General features: G+C 56.2%; 1 protein-coding gene and 1 long non-coding RNA gene across 2 annotated transcripts in view; one reads left to right on the top strand and one right to left on the bottom strand.

The window, feature by feature from the left end:
* PARD6G (par-6 family cell polarity regulator gamma) overlaps positions 1-18,148 on the bottom strand; it is a 106,203-nt gene that overhangs the window by 29,981 nt on the left and 58,074 nt on the right. The window lies entirely within an intron of this gene.
* Positions 9,697-11,789, top strand: LOC125961186 (uncharacterized). Its single transcript, XR_007471533.1, has 2 exons — positions 9,697-9,838; positions 10,388-11,789. It is a non-coding gene; the product is annotated as an uncharacterized LOC125961186 (long non-coding RNA).

Genomic DNA, 18,148 nt, shown 5'->3' with positions numbered 1-18,148 from the left:
CCTCCGTCCCCACCTGGGTAAGGTCTGGGAGGGCTATAAGCCTCCCCCAAGAGCTGACTGACCGACACAGTTTCCTTAGAATCATATCTGTGGGCCCACCCTTTCTGGTAAACTCTAAACATCTTCAGTGCTTTGTTCTTAGCAGTACTAACTTATTTGTAACCCAGCTCAACGTAGACTAGGACCCTGGGTCCTGTATAGAAGGATGCCATGCGGTACTCAGGCAAGGACGAGCTCCCAGCAGGTGGGCTGAGACACACCTGTCTGCTAGGTGTGCACAGAGAGCCTAAGAACGCTGAAAACAGGCAGGGACTCCGGTGCCGCTGAGAGCTGGCAGGTGGGGGAAGAGGGGCACCTCGGGCTTGCCACAGACGGAGGAAGGGAAACAGACAAGCGCGCAGCCGGGCCTCGGGGAGAAAGCCTCCCTAGTAACACAGCCAGCCCTCCGGCCTCCTTCCCTCTCACTTTAAAACACATTCTTCCAGAATAAACTCTCCTCACATGGGCTTCAGAGAGCCTGGGTGCTTGACAACAAGCTTCCTTTTGACAAAAAACCAGAGAACAAAACACAGTACAGTCATTCCTCAGTATCCGAGGGGCACTGCCCCCAGGGCCCCCCGTGGACACCAAAATCCGCGATGTTCAAGCCCCTTACATAAAATGGCCCAGTGTGGTCGGCCCTCCGTATCCGTGGGTTCTGCATCTGTAACCCCTTCGATCCTCGGCTGGTTCAATCCATGGATGTGAAACCCGTGGATACACAGGGTCAACTGTACTAGTTTTCCCCTGGGTAGTGTCTTCTGTAACTAGGGCACGGAATTCTTAACTTACTTAGGGTGCTGTTTCTGGAAGGCCCCCCACCCCAAGTCCAGGGCAAGGAAAGGAAGAGAGTTTATGTTTTCTTTTGCTTCTGGGCGTCTAGTATCTCATTCTATTAAAAAGTTAATCCAAATCATCCATATTCATTATAGAAGAAATGGAAGCAAAGAATAATCAGAAAACCCCCAGAGCTGTAGCCCCACTCCTAGGTCACCAGCGTCAGCGTCCCCACTAGAACTGTCTCCGAAAAGACTCAGGCCGCCCACCTGCTCCTCTGTGAACCTCCAGCAGGTGACCATGGACACAGGTAGAGGGCATCGTCATCCCAGGTGGGTGTTTCCACACGCCGCCCCCCAGCCCCCCGACCCCACCCAAGAAAACCTCTAAGGCAGAGGAGCTTCCAGGCTCCCACCTCTGCCCCAGTCCATGGGGGCGGGGTCAGCAGCGAGCACCAAGTGGTCCATGCAGCAGGCACCGCCCAGCTGTTCACTTCACCAGCCCACGTTTGCTCCCTGTGCATCTGGCTCAAGGAAAGGTGTTTTTTTTAAATAATTGAGATAAAATTCATGTAACATAAAATTCACCATTTGGATCATTTAAAAATGTACAGTCCGGGGCTTCCCTGGTGGCGCAGTGGTTGAGAGTCCACCTGCCGATGCAGGGGACACGGGTTCGTGCCCCGGTCCGGGAAGATCCCACGTGCCGCGGAGCGGCTGGGCCCGTGAGCCATGGCCGCTGAGCCTGCGCGTCCAGAGCCTGTGCTCCGCAACGGGAGAGGCCACAACGGTGAGAGGCCCGCGTACCGCAAACACAAAAAAAACAAAAAACTTTTCCTTTAAGATATTTCCAAACAACAGTGAGAGGCCCGCATACCGAAAAAAACAAACAAACCGTACAGTCCAGAAGTTTTTAGTAAATTCACAGTGTTGTGGAAGCATCACCCCTGCCTAATTCTGGAGCATTTTCATCACCCCAGAAAGAAACACCGCCTTCAAAATGGCTCCCTCCCTCCAGCCCCGAGCAAATACTAGCCTGCCTTCTATCTCTATAGATTCGCCAATTCCGGACGCTCCCTGTGAGTGGAGTCATACCGTATGTGGCTTTTTGTGTCTGACCTCTTTCACGGAGCATAATAGTTTCAAGTTCATCTACACTGTAGCATTTATCAGTGCTTCATTTCTTTCTATGGCTGACATATATAGCACTGTGTGGATGGACCACATTTTAAAAATCCATGCCTCCTTGATGGACACTTGGGTTGTTTCCACTTCTTGGCTATTGTGAATAATGCGGCTACGTATGTTTTTGTGTGGACATATATGTTCATTTCTCTTGGGTAGGTGGCTAGGAGTGAAATCGCTGGGTCGTATGCTAACTATACTTTCACCTTTTTGAGGACTCGCCGAATGGTTTTCCACAGCGGCTGCACTATTTTTTATTTCCATCAGCAGTGCCCGAAAGTTCTAGTTTCTCCGTATTTGTTTTTATCTGTCTTTCATCGTTTCCCGTGCTTATTGGCCATCTGAATATCTTCTCTGGAGAAACATCTTTTCAGAGCCTTTGCCAAATCTGACACATTCAGGTTTCAATTTGTCTTTTTATCATTGATGAGAATGTTCTTTATATTCTAGACACAAATCTCTTAATAAGATACAAGACTTTAAAATATTCTGTTCTGTGGGTTATCTTTTCATTTTCTCGATATTGACACACACAAGTTTTAAATTTTGATGAAGTCCAATTTATCTATTTTTTCTTTTGTTGCGTGTGCTTTTTTTTTTTTTTTTTTGTGGTACGCGGGCCTCTCACTGTTGTGGCCTCTCCCGTTGCAGAGCACAGGCTCCGGATGCACAGTCTCAGTGGCCATGGCTCACGGGCCCAGCCGCTCCGCGGCATGTGGGATCCTCCCGGACCAGGGCACGAACCCCCGTCCCCTGCATCGGCAGGCGGACTCCCAACCACTGCACCACCAGGGAAGCCCCTGTTGCTTGTACTTTTGATATTATATTTAGGAAACCATTGCCTAACCCACGGTCATGTCCCTGTGCATTTCTAAGTAGAGCAGCAAACAAAAGTAGCTGTGGCCCTGGTTTTAAAAAACAGAAGCATAAATAACACCCTGTGTGTGGGGTCTGGTCTTAGGAGCTCTTTTCTGGCTTCCCCGGAGAAGAGGCCCAACACAAAATACCAGGCGTTAATAGAAGCTGTCTGGAACCAGCATGAGGTAAACATGAACAAGCCAACCACACAATGTAGAAAGTCCTAATTTGAGAGGCTACGTGTGGCGCTCAGCTCCCCATTTCCCAGCCTCATGTGAGGGTGGTGAACACCGGGAGCCTGAACAAGTTCACCAGGAAAACAAGACTCAGACCAACACTTGGTGTTTTCTGTTAAAAGCTGCTGCAAACAATGGATCGGGTCTTGAAAGCCACCTCAGAGTAAAAATAAAGTCAGCTCTGAAATACCTTTCTCTGCCAAAGGAAGCCATGCCCGAGGTGGGAGATGTCTGGACCACTCCCCGAAGGGTCTGCTGAGATGCTTTCAAAGCCCACAGTGAAGAGTGCTGGGTCCTGTGTGGCCAGTTCTGGGCAGCACTCGAAATTCTCCACCGGGATTCAGGGTCCAGGCTGCTGGCAGAACCACCGAGGTCAGTGACAGGTGAAGCTTTATGTCGTCAGGACACGGGAGAAGCCCCGGCTGAGGCTCAGCCCGGTCAGCCCTGAGAGCTGTTTGCCGTTTCTGAGCCACGCTCGACCTCCCCCAGGGCTCCAGAGGAAGAACGCGAAGGCGCCTGCAGCCAGGAAGTGGAAGCCGTCCTCTCCAACCCTCTGTGGGTGCTCAGAGCCCACCCTTCAGGCCCACAGACACGGGAGCCACTCGGGCGGCTTTCCTGAGGCCTGGAGAGGCCGGCTCAGCCGGGAACAAACCTTCCTGGAGGCCGAGCCGACTAAGAGCTTCCCAGCCCGTCCTCCTCGGTCCTCACGGCTCCTGAGGCCCAGGGTACCTTCCTTTGACAGATGGGGAAACTGAGGCTAGAGGCAGATGCCACTAGGCACGGGACCCAGGTGCTCGCCTGCGGCACTGCGCCGGTGGCCGGGAGGAGTGTGAGCCCCTCAGCAGGGGTAAAGGTGGCATCGTGAAAAGTCGCTACCTTCTGCTGGCGCATTCATTTGAACAGCGTGCAGAGAAAGCGCTCGGCACGCGCTGGGGGCAGAACAGCCCAGACTGGATCACGGCTTAAATACACAAAACAGGAAGAAAATGCCCCGATGCCCTCCTTCCTAATAACTGTCTCGCGCACACTTTCCCAGGCTGTTTAGCGCGACTAAAACGTATCTGTACTCTTGGGGTTCTCAGCGGCATGGAGCTGACAGGACACATACAGACACAGACGTAGGAGGAGACGTCTCACGGGAAGCGGCTCCGGCGGTTACGGGCGCCAAGGCAGCCCCCAGCCGTAGGCGAGCTGGGGACCCAGGAGCTCCATGTCCGAGGGCAAAGACAGGGAGATGCCCCAGCTCCAGGAGAGAGAATTTGCCCTTCCTTCACCTTTGGTCCCATTTGGGCCCCTAACCGACTGCGGGGGGCCGGGGGTGACCTGCTTTATCAGTCCACTGATGGAAATGCTCATCTCTCCTGCAAACACCCTGACAGACACACCCGGAAATAATGTTTTATCCGCTCTCTGGGCATCCCTTACGCCAATCAGGCTGACACATAAAATTAGCCATCATGATACCACAAACAGAAAATACATAAAACAGCACTTTAGTAACTGGGAACTTCCTACGCTAGCTCGAGCTGGGTGGTTTAAACGGAAGACATTTACTTCGCACAGTCCTGGGGACTGGAGTCCGCCCTCGGGGCGCCGCGTTGGTGGGTTCTAATGAGGCCTCTTTGTGGTGGAGGGGGAGCTCTGGTGTCCTCTCCTCTTCTTAGAAGGACACAGGCCCCCTCCCATGACCTCAATTAACCTTAATCGCCTCCTGAAGACCCTCGCGTTGGGGTGAGGGCTCCGGCGTGTGGCTTCGGGACATAGCTCGGTCCGTGTTGCTGGGTGCCCGGTTCACAGCTGGCTCCTTCATTTACCGTACCCTGGGCGCTCTCCAGGTAGGACAGGTCTCTCTCTGTCATAGTCATCAGGTGCACACTGCAGGGAGAGGCCTCCGCGTGCCCACCTGGACGCTCGAACCACTCTACGATGACCCTAAGACCGTCACTGTGTCTCCAAGTGGGCTCTTCCCGGAAGCGGGGCTGCGAGCTTTGGGTCAACGTGCACGATGAGCCACGCCGGGCCTGCTGCTGTGACGCCGCCGCAGGCAGCGCCTCTAAATCCGATGACCCCAACGGTCCACCAGCGCCAGCGACACTGTGACATCTTTCCGGTCAGAGGACAGTAAATCCTGAGAGGCTTCCTGGAGGAGGAGCTTTGCAAAGAGAGGAGAGGTTTGTGGTTTATGAGGACCAGCCTTGAAGGTGGATGAGGAGAGAAGAGCTATGGTCATGATGAAGAGAGAAAGCGGTGAGGGGGTGGAGTTCACATTTTACCTGGAAAGGATTGGTGACAGAAGCAAGTGTGTAGAAGAGGAGGGAATATCGGCTTAAAGGGACAGGTGAGAAACAGAAATCAGAGCAGATACCCGACCACTCTTAAAGTAGCTGATACCTGCTTTTTATTTGTTTCTCCATTTTGAATTGTATTTATATTTTTATACATCAGGTTCTCATTAGTTACCTGTTTTATACATATTAGTGTCTACATGTCAATCCCAATCTCCCAATTCATCCCACCATCACCACCACCCCCAACCTGCTTTCCCCACTTGGTGTCCGTACGTTTGTTCTCTATATCGGTGTCTCTATTTCTGCCCTGCAAACCGGTTCACCTGTACCATTTTTCTAGGTTCCACATATATGCGTTAATATACGGTATTTGTTTTTCTCTTTCTGACTTACTTCACTCTGTATGACTGTCTCTAGGTCCATCCACGTCTCTACAAACGACCCAATTTCGTTCCTTTTTATGGCTGAGTAATATTCCATTGTATACAGGTACCACATCTTCTTTATCCATTTGCCTGTCAATGGGCATTTAGGTTGCTTCCATGACCTGGCTATTGTAAATAGTGCTGCAATGCACATTGGGGTGCGTGTGTCCTTTTAAATTATGGTTTTCTCTGGGTATATGCCCAGTAGTGGGATTGCTGGGTCCTATGGTAATTCTAATTTTAGTTTTTTAAGGAACCTCCGTATTGTTCTCCATAGTGGCTGTATCAATTTACATTCCCACCAACAGTGCAGGAGGGTACCCTTTCCTCCACACCCTCTCCAGCATTTGTAGTTTGCAGATTTTCTGACGATGCCCATTCTATCTGGTGTGAGGTGATACCTCATTGTAGTTTTGATTTGCATTTCTCTAATAATGAGTGATGTTGAGCAGCTTTTCATGTGCTTCTTGGCCAGCTGTATGTCTTCTTTGGAGAAATGTCTATTTAGGTCTTCTGCCCATTTTTGGATTGGGTGGTTTGTTTTTTTAATATTGAGCTGCATGAGCATATCTGCTTTTTAATAAAGTTTTTCCTAGTGTCTCTACCCAGAAAACTTCATGCCCTGAGAAAAGACTGATGGATATACCTGTAAGTTACGTTTAAACTTCGAACACGTTAAGTGTTTTTCAGAACCAGTTATCCTACTTATAATGTGTATTTCCCACTTCCTTCAAAGCTGAAAAAATGCCCCCAAACCCCAGAGAAAAAACCCAGCACCTGCTCTGGGATCTCAGCGCCCACGCTGAGAGCGGGCACAGCAGGTAACCCGGGCTGGGGAGCAGGGTAAGGGGCAGTGGTTGTGTGACGGGGGTGGGGGGTCGGCAGGGAGAACGGGAAGGAGTGAAGCACACTCGGCCTTACAGCTGCCGCCTGCCTGCTTTCGGAGGGCTGCTTCGCAGCTTGCTGTGGGACGCAGGCCCCAGGACAGCTCCACGGGGGAGGAAAGCGCTCTTGGGAGGCCGTGGCCGCGAGGGCTGACAGGTGTCAGGCATGGCCCACAGACAAACACTGCAGATGTGAGTAGCCCGTGACCGAGCCCTACGAGGTAGGAAGCACTCGTCAATCGCCGTCTGATGGGGCAGAACGTCCTGCCACAGATGGGAAGCGGCTCGTCTTTGTGTGTTCAGTCTTACCAGACACTGCTGTGATTTGCTCTTAAAAATCATGCCAGCACCCACAACTGGGTGCCAAGTAAAGTTAGGCAAACCTGAACAAGGCGCGGGTGTGTCACGTGTGACACTTGTGACAGTTTCGTAAACTACCACCATGGGGGGGAACTGGGCAAAGTACACTGGGATCTCTGTATTATTTCTGAAAACTGCAACCATCTCAATAAAAACCCCATGCCAGCGGGGGGAGGGTCCCGCATGCCCAGCCCCCCACTCCGGCTGAGGCTCTGCAAACTCAGTGTCTTCGGGAGAGTCGGGTGCTGCCATGAGGGCCCCTGGGCCCCCCCTGCAAGGCCCCAGCACCGCACTCCTGGCTGCATTCACGGCAGGAAAACTTCTCCCAAACCTTCTGCTCTCTCTGCAATGCAAAGATGAGCAGAGACGCCCAGAGCCCACAGGGATCTTCCTGGAGAATTCCTAACGTGTCCTGCTGGCCAGCTCCCAGCTCCCCCCACCCCGCACCCGGGCCAACACACACACACACAGGCTCCTGCCAGACTCCCGGGTCATCTCTGCTCTAGGGCTGCCCTGCTCACTGCAGCGGGGTGGAGGCCCTCAGAGTGTGACGGAGCGTCACCTTCAGCACAACCCGCTTATCCAGCCCTTGTGGGAAACCAGTCTTTATGTACATAACACAGGGCAGGAAGCAAACGTCAACAAATCTGGGTGAGTGGAGACCCAGCCCTGGGGAGGGGTACGTGGGAGGGGCTGGGGCTGACTGCCCTGCGTTGCTTCGAGAGGACGCGGATGTAAGGCAGAAGGGGTGAGGAACAGCGTTTGGGGGCATCCAGCATGGTTTCCTTGAATGTCTCTGCCCGAGCCAAGCCTGCAAATGCTGAGAATCAGGCGTCCTCTCTCCCCTTCCTCGGCCCCAGTCCCTTCCTGCCACCTACGGGACCATGTCTCCTCGGGAAGGAGCGGGGGAGAACGCACCCAACCTGGGCAGACAGCTAATAAAGAACATGCCGAGTCAAGCGGAGACACAGCCAAACACCCGAATCCTTACATTTTTGCAGAAGCCACGAAGGGGGGCTGATCACAAAGCACCAATCGCAACCTGCCGTTCCCGCCTCAAGCCCACGTGGGGGGACGTCTCACCAAACCTCCCGGCCTCGTGCCGTGGCCCGGCCCCCGCGGGAGGGGCCGGGAGGAGGACTGCAGTCATGGTTTTAACTAGAGGAGAACATTTTCACTCGGAAATCCCGGGAGCTGAAGTCACTCAGGTGTGTCTCGGTGAGGCAGCCTCAGACGCACGTCGAGGCCGGGGCAGGACGACGTCGCCCCTCTGCAAGCAGGCTCGCGTGCCCCAAACCGCAGCAGCACGCCCCCCGGCTCCTTGGCCGTCGCAGGGCAGTACCCCTTTCCTCGCCAGGACTGCGTCCTGCCCTCCACAGGTCACTGCCAAAGGGCTGACAGGGGTGGGAGCCCCCAGTGAATGCCCCGCTTCCCCATCCCCAGCTCCCCAGGCAGGTCTCGTCTGAGGTCTCCTGCCTCTGCGCCTGAGGCACTGCACCAACCATGGCACCCTGGGAGCCACTCCGGCCCCAAGGCCGCGTTTTCTCATTGGGTACGTGAGCACGGCGACAAACACCAATGCCGTGGGCTACCTGAGTGTTCAGAATACGTGGCGTCCCGACACTGTCTCATCAGAGCAAATGGCCTGGGTAACGCAAATTTCAGAACGAGCCTCCACTGCCTGCGTGCTGGCTCGGAACACAGCTGACACAGATGCTCCTGTGGTCTGAGGGCCAAGGAAGCTGCCCCGAGGCTCCAAGAGACAAGGAGAAAGCAGGCTGCGGGGGCCTCTGCAAAGGTGTGACGAGGCGGCGGCAGCAGTAGGCGTGTGCCCGGCTGGCAGAGCTGCACTCCGCTGGTCCTCTCTCCCCGCGGACAGAGGCAGAGGTAACAAAGTCCAGCGCCCTCCCGAGAGATGCAGAAAGGAGACTGAGGTGCCCCGTGCGTAAGTGACCGGAAGGCCTGGTCTGGCAGCCCCCGATTCAGGGCTTGGAGCTCACTTTGCCTGAAGGTACGGTCCTGGCAGCCCTACCGGCCTGAGCTCCTGCTGGGGGAGTTCGCAGCAGGGCCCGTGGTGCAGCGCTCGGCTCTCACCCTGTGGGGGTGGGACGCTCGGCCCACACGGGCTCCCCGGCAGCCCTGCGAGGGGGAGGGACCCCTGCCCACGTCTCTGCCCACGTCTTTGGAAACATGGGCTCCAGGCTCTCCTCGGACCAGTCCCCAAGTGGGGACCAAAGCTCACTTCCCTCCAAGCTCCCTGGTCACGTTCACCTGCAGCTCAGCTGGGAGCCGCCCGTAGCCGGGCAGGCAGCTGCCCCCAGAAGTTTCCAGCAGGACCGTCTCACGTTAAGCTTGCTTGTCTCTGTCACACCACAGTGACGGGGTGCCCAGTGTGATGGGGCCGCTCCATCTCTGTAGGAAGCAGGCCTGGCCCAGCTCCTAGCACTTCAGTACACACTCCACACGCCCCAGACCCCAGGGCCAGCCTTTCCTGGGGAGGCCAGACCCTCAGCCTGAGAGCACAGCGCCTTCCTCATGACCGCAGCACAGAAAGTGACACTCAACGCAGGGAACGGCCACGAGGGTCCCGACCCCCAGGGGACGTGTGGCGACAGTGGAGACGCCTGTGGTTGTCATCAGCTGGGTGCTACTGGCGCCGTGCAGGTGAGGGCCAGGAGCGCCGCCACGTGCCCGCAAAGCACAGACACCCTGCAGCAAAGGGTTATCTGGCCCAAGTGTCAGCAGTGCCGCAGGGGAGAACACCCGCCATGCACACGTCTCCAGCAGGTGGGAGGGGCCCCCGCAGAGTCAGGCCGTCTAAGGCGCGTGGCAACACACGAGTGGTCGCGACGTGGAAACGTGGGTCACAGGAGACAGCCGGCCTGGGCGGGCGGGGGGCAGGTGCAGCCTAGAGGGTCCATCTGTGGTCAGGACGCTGTGAGGACCAGCCCTGGTGCTGACACCGGGGCCTGCAGGGCAGGCCGAGCATCCCAGGCCAGGCACAGGGAGGCATCCCCACTGGGGCTCTGCACTGCCCCTGGTTTCCTGGTGCTGTGGCCTCAGTGCCCCCGACTGGCATGGCCTGCACACGCCCGAGGTGGACATCAGGCCTGGGGCGCACGTGCGCGATACACACACTCGGGCACGAGGAACTGGCCAGAACGGGGCCGTAAGCACCCGGGGGTCCGCGGGCCTTTGCTCCCGCCCCCTCCCCAGATTTAGCAGTCTCACCAAAGCTGCGTCCGGAGACCTCTTCTCCTCTGCACACTCCCTGAAGGGTAGCTCTTGCCGTGTCCGCTCACAGCTCCCTGCCGCCAGGACCCCAAACAGCGAGAGGGCCGGGGGGCCCCCGGGCTGCCGTTAGCGCTGGGAACCGGGGGCACCGTATCCACGTGATGGAGAAGACTGTGGGCCAGCGGGTGACCCTGCTGGCGGGACCTGAGGCCAAGGGGGCTTGGGGGCAAACCTGGAAGCTGTCTGTGGTGGACGAGCTGGCACAGACGGGCGACCAGCACGTAGCCGTCCTCTGCCCAGTCCGCTCTCCACCTGGCGGCACACATGGGACACACGGGGGCAGCGCTCGGGTGCCTGTGAGCCCGGGCCACCCTCTGAGGACCTGTGCCCCAGCTGTGCTGGGTCGTGACTGGGGACACAGGGGCGACCTCCCAGCCCGGTGCCCCACCCAGTGTCAGAGCTGCTCACCACAGCCTGGGGCCGTGGCAGGCTGAGACAGGGGCGCCTGGCCTTTTGCCTGCCGGGAGTCGCCCCCTTCCTGGCGGGGGCCTGGTCCGGCACCCTCCTCATGCAGAATGAACGCAGGAAGCAGGCCCTGGGTCTGCTGAGCGGGCTGGGCCGTGGAGCTGCCCCAGAGATCAGACCAGGCCCCGCCCGGCGGAACCCGCATTTAACCAGACCCGGGAGCACACACGCGTGGCCGTGGGAAGCCCGGCGCCTGGCTCCGCCCCCTCTGCCCCTCGTCAGGGGGAACCTGAGGCTGGAAGCGGGCACCCAGAGCACTTACAGCCCTCCTGTGTCTGCAACTTGACAGCTGCCCTGGACCTCGAGCCACTGCGTCCCTCTCCTGAAACGCCCAGGCCGCCTCTGCTGAGGGCCTCGGAGAAACGGCAGCCCCACCTTCCCTTCCGTGCCTGACGTCCCCACGAGCAGACGTACGCCAGGCAAGGGAAGGTGGCCAAAGGACAGGTTCTGTGTCTAATTCTATGTGTTTCTTTTACTGTAAGCAGCAGAAGCTGGCGAGGGTGTGTGTTGAGGTCAAGGGCAGGCAGTGTGGGTAGAGGCTAGGGTGGCTGTGAGGCTGAGCAAGGGACCTGGGCTCCCTCCCGCTAAGCTGAGCTAGCCATGGCTCCAGCTCGCCCATGGGTGGCACCCCGGGGAGTCAGCGGCAGGGGCCTGCCGTTGGCTGGGTGGTCACCGGTCCTCACAGCTTGGCGGACTCCCTGGTCGTGCCCTTGTCCCTGAAGGTGGTGGCGGCTTTGTGGTGGGTCTGCAGTGGCTCGTCTCCCCCTCTCCCCTCCTTCTACTTGCAGAGTAGTGGCTGTGCAGACTCTGGAACTGCACTTAGAAAGCTATTAGCTTTTCTAAACGTCTTTGTCTTCGTTCATGGCTGAGGAATCAATCTTCCACGTTTAGACACCTCAACTCTGAATTTATTTCCAACGATATCTGAAAATACACACTAAAAATTAATTCACACTTTAAGGTCATGATTTTGGCCAATTGTTCTGAGAACAAACGGACACTGCATGAAGATAGCTTTCACAGGGAAAAAAAGGTGCTAATCCAACACTTTCTCCAATTCCCTGGAAACCACCTGGGAGGTACAGCCTGAAGCCGATTCCACATCAGCAGTGCCTCAGACAAAGCACGTTCTCAGCGCTTACAAAGCTCGTGTTAACTCTTTAAAAACGCACACTTATTGTTTGGGCAGGACAAACTTCCAAGAAGACAGCTGTACGCTTTAGCTCTGGGGCAGGGCTAGACACTCGGCTGAAGGTGGCACGCGCCCAGAAGCCCAAGGCCCTCCTGCCGCGTGCCCCTGCCGCGTGCGGCTGGACCTCCCGGACGGGCTGGCCGGGGGGCAGTTGGCAGGGGTCTGGGGGGGGATCACAGGCGTCCTCCCCTGGAGGTGGCAGGATGCGCTCAAGGGTCGCACCCAGCCCACCCTCGTGAGCTCCGTCTGAAGGAGCACCTGCGGGGAAACTGAGGAAGGAGCGGGAGCTGAGGACGACAGAGAGACAGAGGCTGGGGGACGATGCCGTGAAACAGCACAAAGGGCTCGGGGAAAGCCGCTCACGGGCAGAGTGGAGAAGCACGCCGCTCTTCCCACGGGTTCTTCTAAAAACGAAAACAAAGCCACCCAGAAGACAAAATCCCCAGCACCATTCTCCTTCCTTTGCAGTCAGACAAGCCTCACCGGCCCTGAGGGCACACGCTGGTCAGAGAGGCAGCGCAGGCTCCCGAGGTGAGGGCTGCCCCAGCTAAGCCCACTTGCAGGATGCAACGGCAGGGCAGGGCCGTCTCTCCCCTCCAGCTCGGTGCTGGGAGAAACCCCGCATGTGTTTCTGCAGACATTCCTAGGCTTGAGCACAGCACGTTCCCAAGACCACAAAGATCTGCATTTAGCCAAGCCAGGCATAATGACCTTTCCATATCAAACCCAGCCCGAACGACCTTTCACACAACGTTTAAATAAAAGCGAATGGAAAATACAACAAAATGAATCCTCTAAATGGAGCTGCGGTATAAAGTTTCAATGCCCTAACTCAGGAAATCAGCTCAGTTTTCCTAGGCTGAGCTGAGAGCCCGTGGCACACAATGAAACCACAAGTACAGATACACACTGAACCGTAACTGTGACGACGTGTGTGCCGTGAATGCTGACGCTGATAAAAGTGCTTTAACTCTCGTGTTTATGGGTTTTCTTCTTATAAATATGTTAGTAGTCAAGTAGCTCTATTCTCTTTGGTCGTTTTTATGAAGAAGATGAAATTAAGAACCCACTCCCAGATGCATCTGCCCCGACATAAAAGGAAACACTAGGTCTTCAGCCTGATAAAGGGCATTCCTGAAAAAGCCACCACAAACCTCACACTCAGGTGACAGGCTGGGTGCTTGTCTCTAACCTCAGGCACAAGAGTGTCTACTCTTTACTCAATGCAGCACCTGGAGGTTCTAGCCGGGGGATTAGGCAAGAAGAAGAAATAACAGGCATTCATTCAGGTGGGAAAACGTGAAGTACAGCCATCATTGGAAGTAGGGCCGCTGGGTCCCGTGGTAATGCCACGCTAAACCTTTTGAGGAGGCACCGAACTGAACTGAATACACACGTCTACACAGACACTTGCACAGGAATGTTTACAGCAGCCAAACGGGGGAAACGACCCCAGTGTCCGTCCACTGAGGGATGGATGCACCCATACATGGAATATCATTCAGCCATAAGGAAGGACCGAAGTACTGACACAGGACACAGCACGGATGTGTCTCAAGAACACGATGTCAAGTGAAGGAAGCCAGTCACAAAAGACCACACGTGATGGGACCCGTTTATGCAGAATGCCCAGGATGGCAAATCTGGGGGGACAGAAAGCAGATCAGGGGTTGTCAGGGGCTGGGAAGAAGCCGTTTTCTGGGTTCAGGGCTCTTTTTGAGGTGATGGAAATGTTCTACAATTGCTGTGGTGGCTGCACAATTCTGTGAACACCCTAAAAGCCAGTGAACTGCACACTTTAAATGGGTGAATTATATGATACAGGAATTACATCTCAGTAAAGTTTTTATTAAAACAAAGAAATAAAATTGTTCCTTCCAGCTCTGGGGGAAGAAAAAGAAATACTAGATACAGCCCAGCGCTTCCTAGTTGTTGCATCCTCAGAATGCCTTTTAAGAAGAAGACATTTGTGAGACATTCTCATCTTCTCCCTACTTTTAATCGACTCTCCTTCCCCCAGTTAGACTACAATCAACACTAACGAATTAAAACCTGAACGTTTTTGCCTTTAACTGGTTTTGCATTTTATCGGGTTCACACCTTGCTTGTCCACATTCTCCGCTTCCAAACAGGCTCACCTGCACCCGTGTCCCAGGACGGGGCCTTGCGAGGGCAGGGCCAGGACACCGCTGGGGAGGCTCCACGCGCCACAACTGGACGGCTCTGCAACGCCCGTGAACATGGCGGCCGTTCATTTCCGCCGAGGCTCTTTTTCCTCCTGACTAACCTGGACTGCTTCCATTTGCGCTACAAACCTGGAGCTTTGGGTCCTTCTGGCTTCTGTGCAGGGCTCTGAGGAGGCAACGGTAAGGACCGCAGGCTTTGCAGAAGGAAGCAGCAGCAATTTGAGGGGTGGCCCCAAACGTCTGCCTTTGTTTTCAGTCCCCGGGAAGAGAGGCGGGTGAAAGGAACCTGCTCCCTACTGCAGCTTCAGGGACGCTTCACGCGGACACAGAGCCTCGCCGCTCAGAAGCTTGCCGTAATTTGCCAGTTATTTCATTAACTCTAACACCACCTTTATCAGGTGAGCAACTGACAAGTAAAATAATCCTCATTCTGTTGAAGACAAAAATTAAGACTTGGCACAGGCCAGACGATGATCGGCAAACAAGTGGCCAGTGCCTCCTTCACTCTGAATTCCCCGCTTCAGTGAAGTCCTGCCCCCTTGGGCAGCCCCGAGAGCCCGAGCCCACTCCTCGCGCCTTGGAAAGCAGCCCGCACTCGGCCTTGCCCCCCCACAGGGGCAGGTCTGAGCTGGCACCCCTGCTGCCCACCTCGGCACAGCCCTCTGGGAAGCTGAGAATGAGCAGAGCCGATCAGACAGCGACTGACCTGCCGGCGCGGTGGGAAAACAGGCAAATGCCAGGGAGACACTCCCGGGGGACCGGGGCCAGGCTTGCTGTCGGGCTACTTCCTCACGTTGCCTGTGCTGGGCGGCCTGGAAGTGCACGGCGGGTCCGGGTCGAGCTCAGGATCTGACGTGAGACGGTGCGTGTGTCTGAACCAGGGCGTCTCGTCCTCCCAGGTCCTGCTTGGGGCCCAAGGAGACTGTTCTTTCGGGTGTATTATCGGAAGATCAGGTCGTCACTGAATTGGAAGGTCCCGCCCTCTTCAGGGTCTTTTCCAGCAACTGATCTTGATGAACAGAAGTCTAGTCAATGCTGCTTTGCTTTGCTGACGTCAGTAATCAGCTCCCTTGAGCACACAGGTGGCAAAGTCCTTACAAATCCATTTTGAATGGCCAGTTATATCCTCAGAAGGTGATTCAAGGTTCAGTGTGTTAGGAATAAGTGATTTTAAAACTAATTTTAATGAAGGTAAATTAACTTTCACTGTCTTTCCTATCTAGCTACACTTGGGCCCAAAGGTACCTAAGTGTCACACCACCGGAGTGCAAAATCATTCCAGGCACACAACCAAAGACCTTGGGACACAACAGGACACACACACACGGGCACGTGCACACGCAGGCACACGCCAACCGCTGGCTGTGATCAAGCGCTAATAAGCATTTCTTCTGTGGCCGCTCGTCTTCCAACTGTTTCAGAAGTTAACGTGTAAAATGTTATCCTCCATCCCTAAAGTCTGTTTCGTGCCCAGTGGCTTTTCATCTTTTCTGGTCTTCAGAACCAGCTTAAGCAATGGGGGAAGAGTCCAACAGGAGTCACTCTAATGCCCCTGAAGCCCAATTAGAACGCGTCCCATGGTGGGGTAGCTGGCTGACAGCTCAGGACGCAGGACTGCCCCTGGCTCCAACCTGGCTTCTGGGAGGAACCGGCAACACACGGGTGCGTTCTGCTCAATGGGCCCCTTCCTAGAGAGCCCTGGGTGTGCAACACCGGCCCTGACCACTCTTAACTTGTGCCCCAGAGTGGAGGGAACTGTGTCCCGTGGGCAGGACACGGAAGACGGGTGGTGTGAGAGCCACGTACCCCTCGGGCCGAACGACCAGCTTCTCGAGGGGGAGGCTCACTGCTGCCCTGCACTCAGGGAGGTGCTGGGCAGCGGCTGGGCTACTGTGGGTCTGAAGGACACCCAGCCCCACCCCCGATGCTCAAGGACCGGGACCCCTGGGCCCACACCCCGTCACACACACCCCGTCGTCACTCACACCTCAGCCAGGTGCCATGGGAAAGGGGAGGGTGGTAACAGCTAACCCTCACAAAACGCCCTAAGGGGTCAGGCACAGTTCTGAAGATTTAATCCTCCCAAACTGAGGCTTCACAGATGAGGAAACTGAGGCACAAGAGGGATGAAGTGATTTGCCCGAGGCCACGTGGCTGGTGGGGTGAGGAACGGGGACTCACTATCATCACTGCCATGTCCGAGGAGCACGACTGACCCAGGAGGGAGAGCACGCTGGTGGTCCTAAGGGAGCCAGACTGAAGAAACTCCAAGTTCTGGGGGCTGATCTCAGACAAGAAGCTTAACGGAAAGACCTTGGCGCCAGAAGTGAGACGGCTTGGACTCGGTCAGTCCCACTCACTTCGCAGGACTTCTGCCCCTCCCGAGTCTGCAGTGCAGTGTAATTAAGATCCAGACTCAGTAACCACTGAGAAGTGGGCCGTGAGCAGGCCCTCCTGGAGACCCACCACGTCTCTGGACATCCAGGGGACAGAGCTGGTGTCTCTCCCAAGCAAAACACTTTCAGAAACCTAGCATCGAGGGGCACTGATGCCAGCCGTTCTGAGGCTCCACCATCAAGTCCACCCTCACCTCCAAGCGGGGCCGCTGTGCTGACCCGTGGCCCAGACACGATCAGCAGTAACGGCCTGGCCTCACCAGCCCCAGGGCGGCGCGCTGGCGGCTAAGCCCGGCTCGGGCCCCCGGCGGGTAGTCCTTCCCAGTCCCTCTGCCTCGCGGAGGTCGGCCCGAGGAAGAGCTCTCCCCGTTCCCCGCCCTCTCATACTTAACCTTTGTTATGACGTAGGAGAAAGGAGATCAGATAAAAAGCAAGGAAATATGAACCCCCAAGTTCCAAGGAAAACACTGGGCCTCTCACAGCCTGTCTCAGGAGCAGGGTTGGATCGCCAGGGGCAGAACTGGGTCAGGCATTTCCGAAAAGCCAGCTCTCCGACGCCCATCAGAGTCGGTGGCTCTGCCCCCAGCTCACAGAGGGTTCCTGAACACAAGGTGATTTCAGGTGCTGAGCAGAGGGTGTGGGAAGGATAGCACGATCGAATCAGAGAGAAGGGGCGCCGTTCACTGGCTCCCCTTCCTCCGAGTGGCCACTTAAAAGCCCCACGGGGTCGCCGTCCCCTCCAGGAGGAGCGGGGCCATCCACGTGTCCACCCTCCCCCGCTGGCTCCACAGCCGGGGGCTGTGATTCGGCCTGTATTTACGGGATGCTACAGCGGTTACCAGAGGGGACAACTGTAATTGAAACAGCCGAAAATAACTGCTGGCAGGAAAGCCTGTACTTAGAGCAGACCTCCTCCAGCAGTTCCCATGGCCAGCCCTCCACGCTGCAGGCCAGGCCAGCACAGCACAGGGCGTCACGGAAGCTCCACGGGAGCCTGGAGGAGGGTCACAGGTCCCCAGCCCTGCCCTCAGCGGCCAGGTCTCTGCGCCACCCGGCACTACAAGCCTCACAGCACCCCGTCAGCTGAGTCCCACCCACAGCAGCTGCGCCTCCGCAGCAGAGGCCGCTGGGCAGTGGCGACGACGGGGAGAGGTCTCTGTTCCGCGAGCCCACAGCCAAGGCCGCCGGCTCCAGCTGCCTCTCTCACCAACAGCTCCTGAGCGTGAATCCCAGGGAGCAGTTCCCGGGACCCTACGACAGAGCACCCAGGGGCCAGCCCTGCCCTGGGTCCTCCGCCTGATTCACCCCGAAGACGCTGCGAGAGACACAGCCTCACGGGCCCTCAGTCCACGAATCCAGAGACGGGGCGAAGACCAGTGCAGCTCCGCTAGCGTTAAACACTTGGCTCAAAGAGGCTCGGAGCCGAGCGAGATGCCTGCTTCAGGAAGATGCTTTAACCGCAGGACTGAGCTACACGCCACGTGACTGGCTTCCACAGTGCCCCTCGTTAAGGGGTACAGTTCATGGGGTTTGGCGCACTCGGCTGGGCAACCATCGCCACTGC

Source organism: Orcinus orca, chromosome 15 (assembly GCF_937001465.1).
Source record: "Orcinus orca chromosome 15, mOrcOrc1.1, whole genome shotgun sequence".
In the NCBI taxonomy this organism is placed as follows: Eukaryota; Metazoa; Chordata; class Mammalia; order Artiodactyla; family Delphinidae; genus Orcinus; species Orcinus orca.
This window is presented reverse-complemented; position numbering and strand designations above follow the sequence as displayed.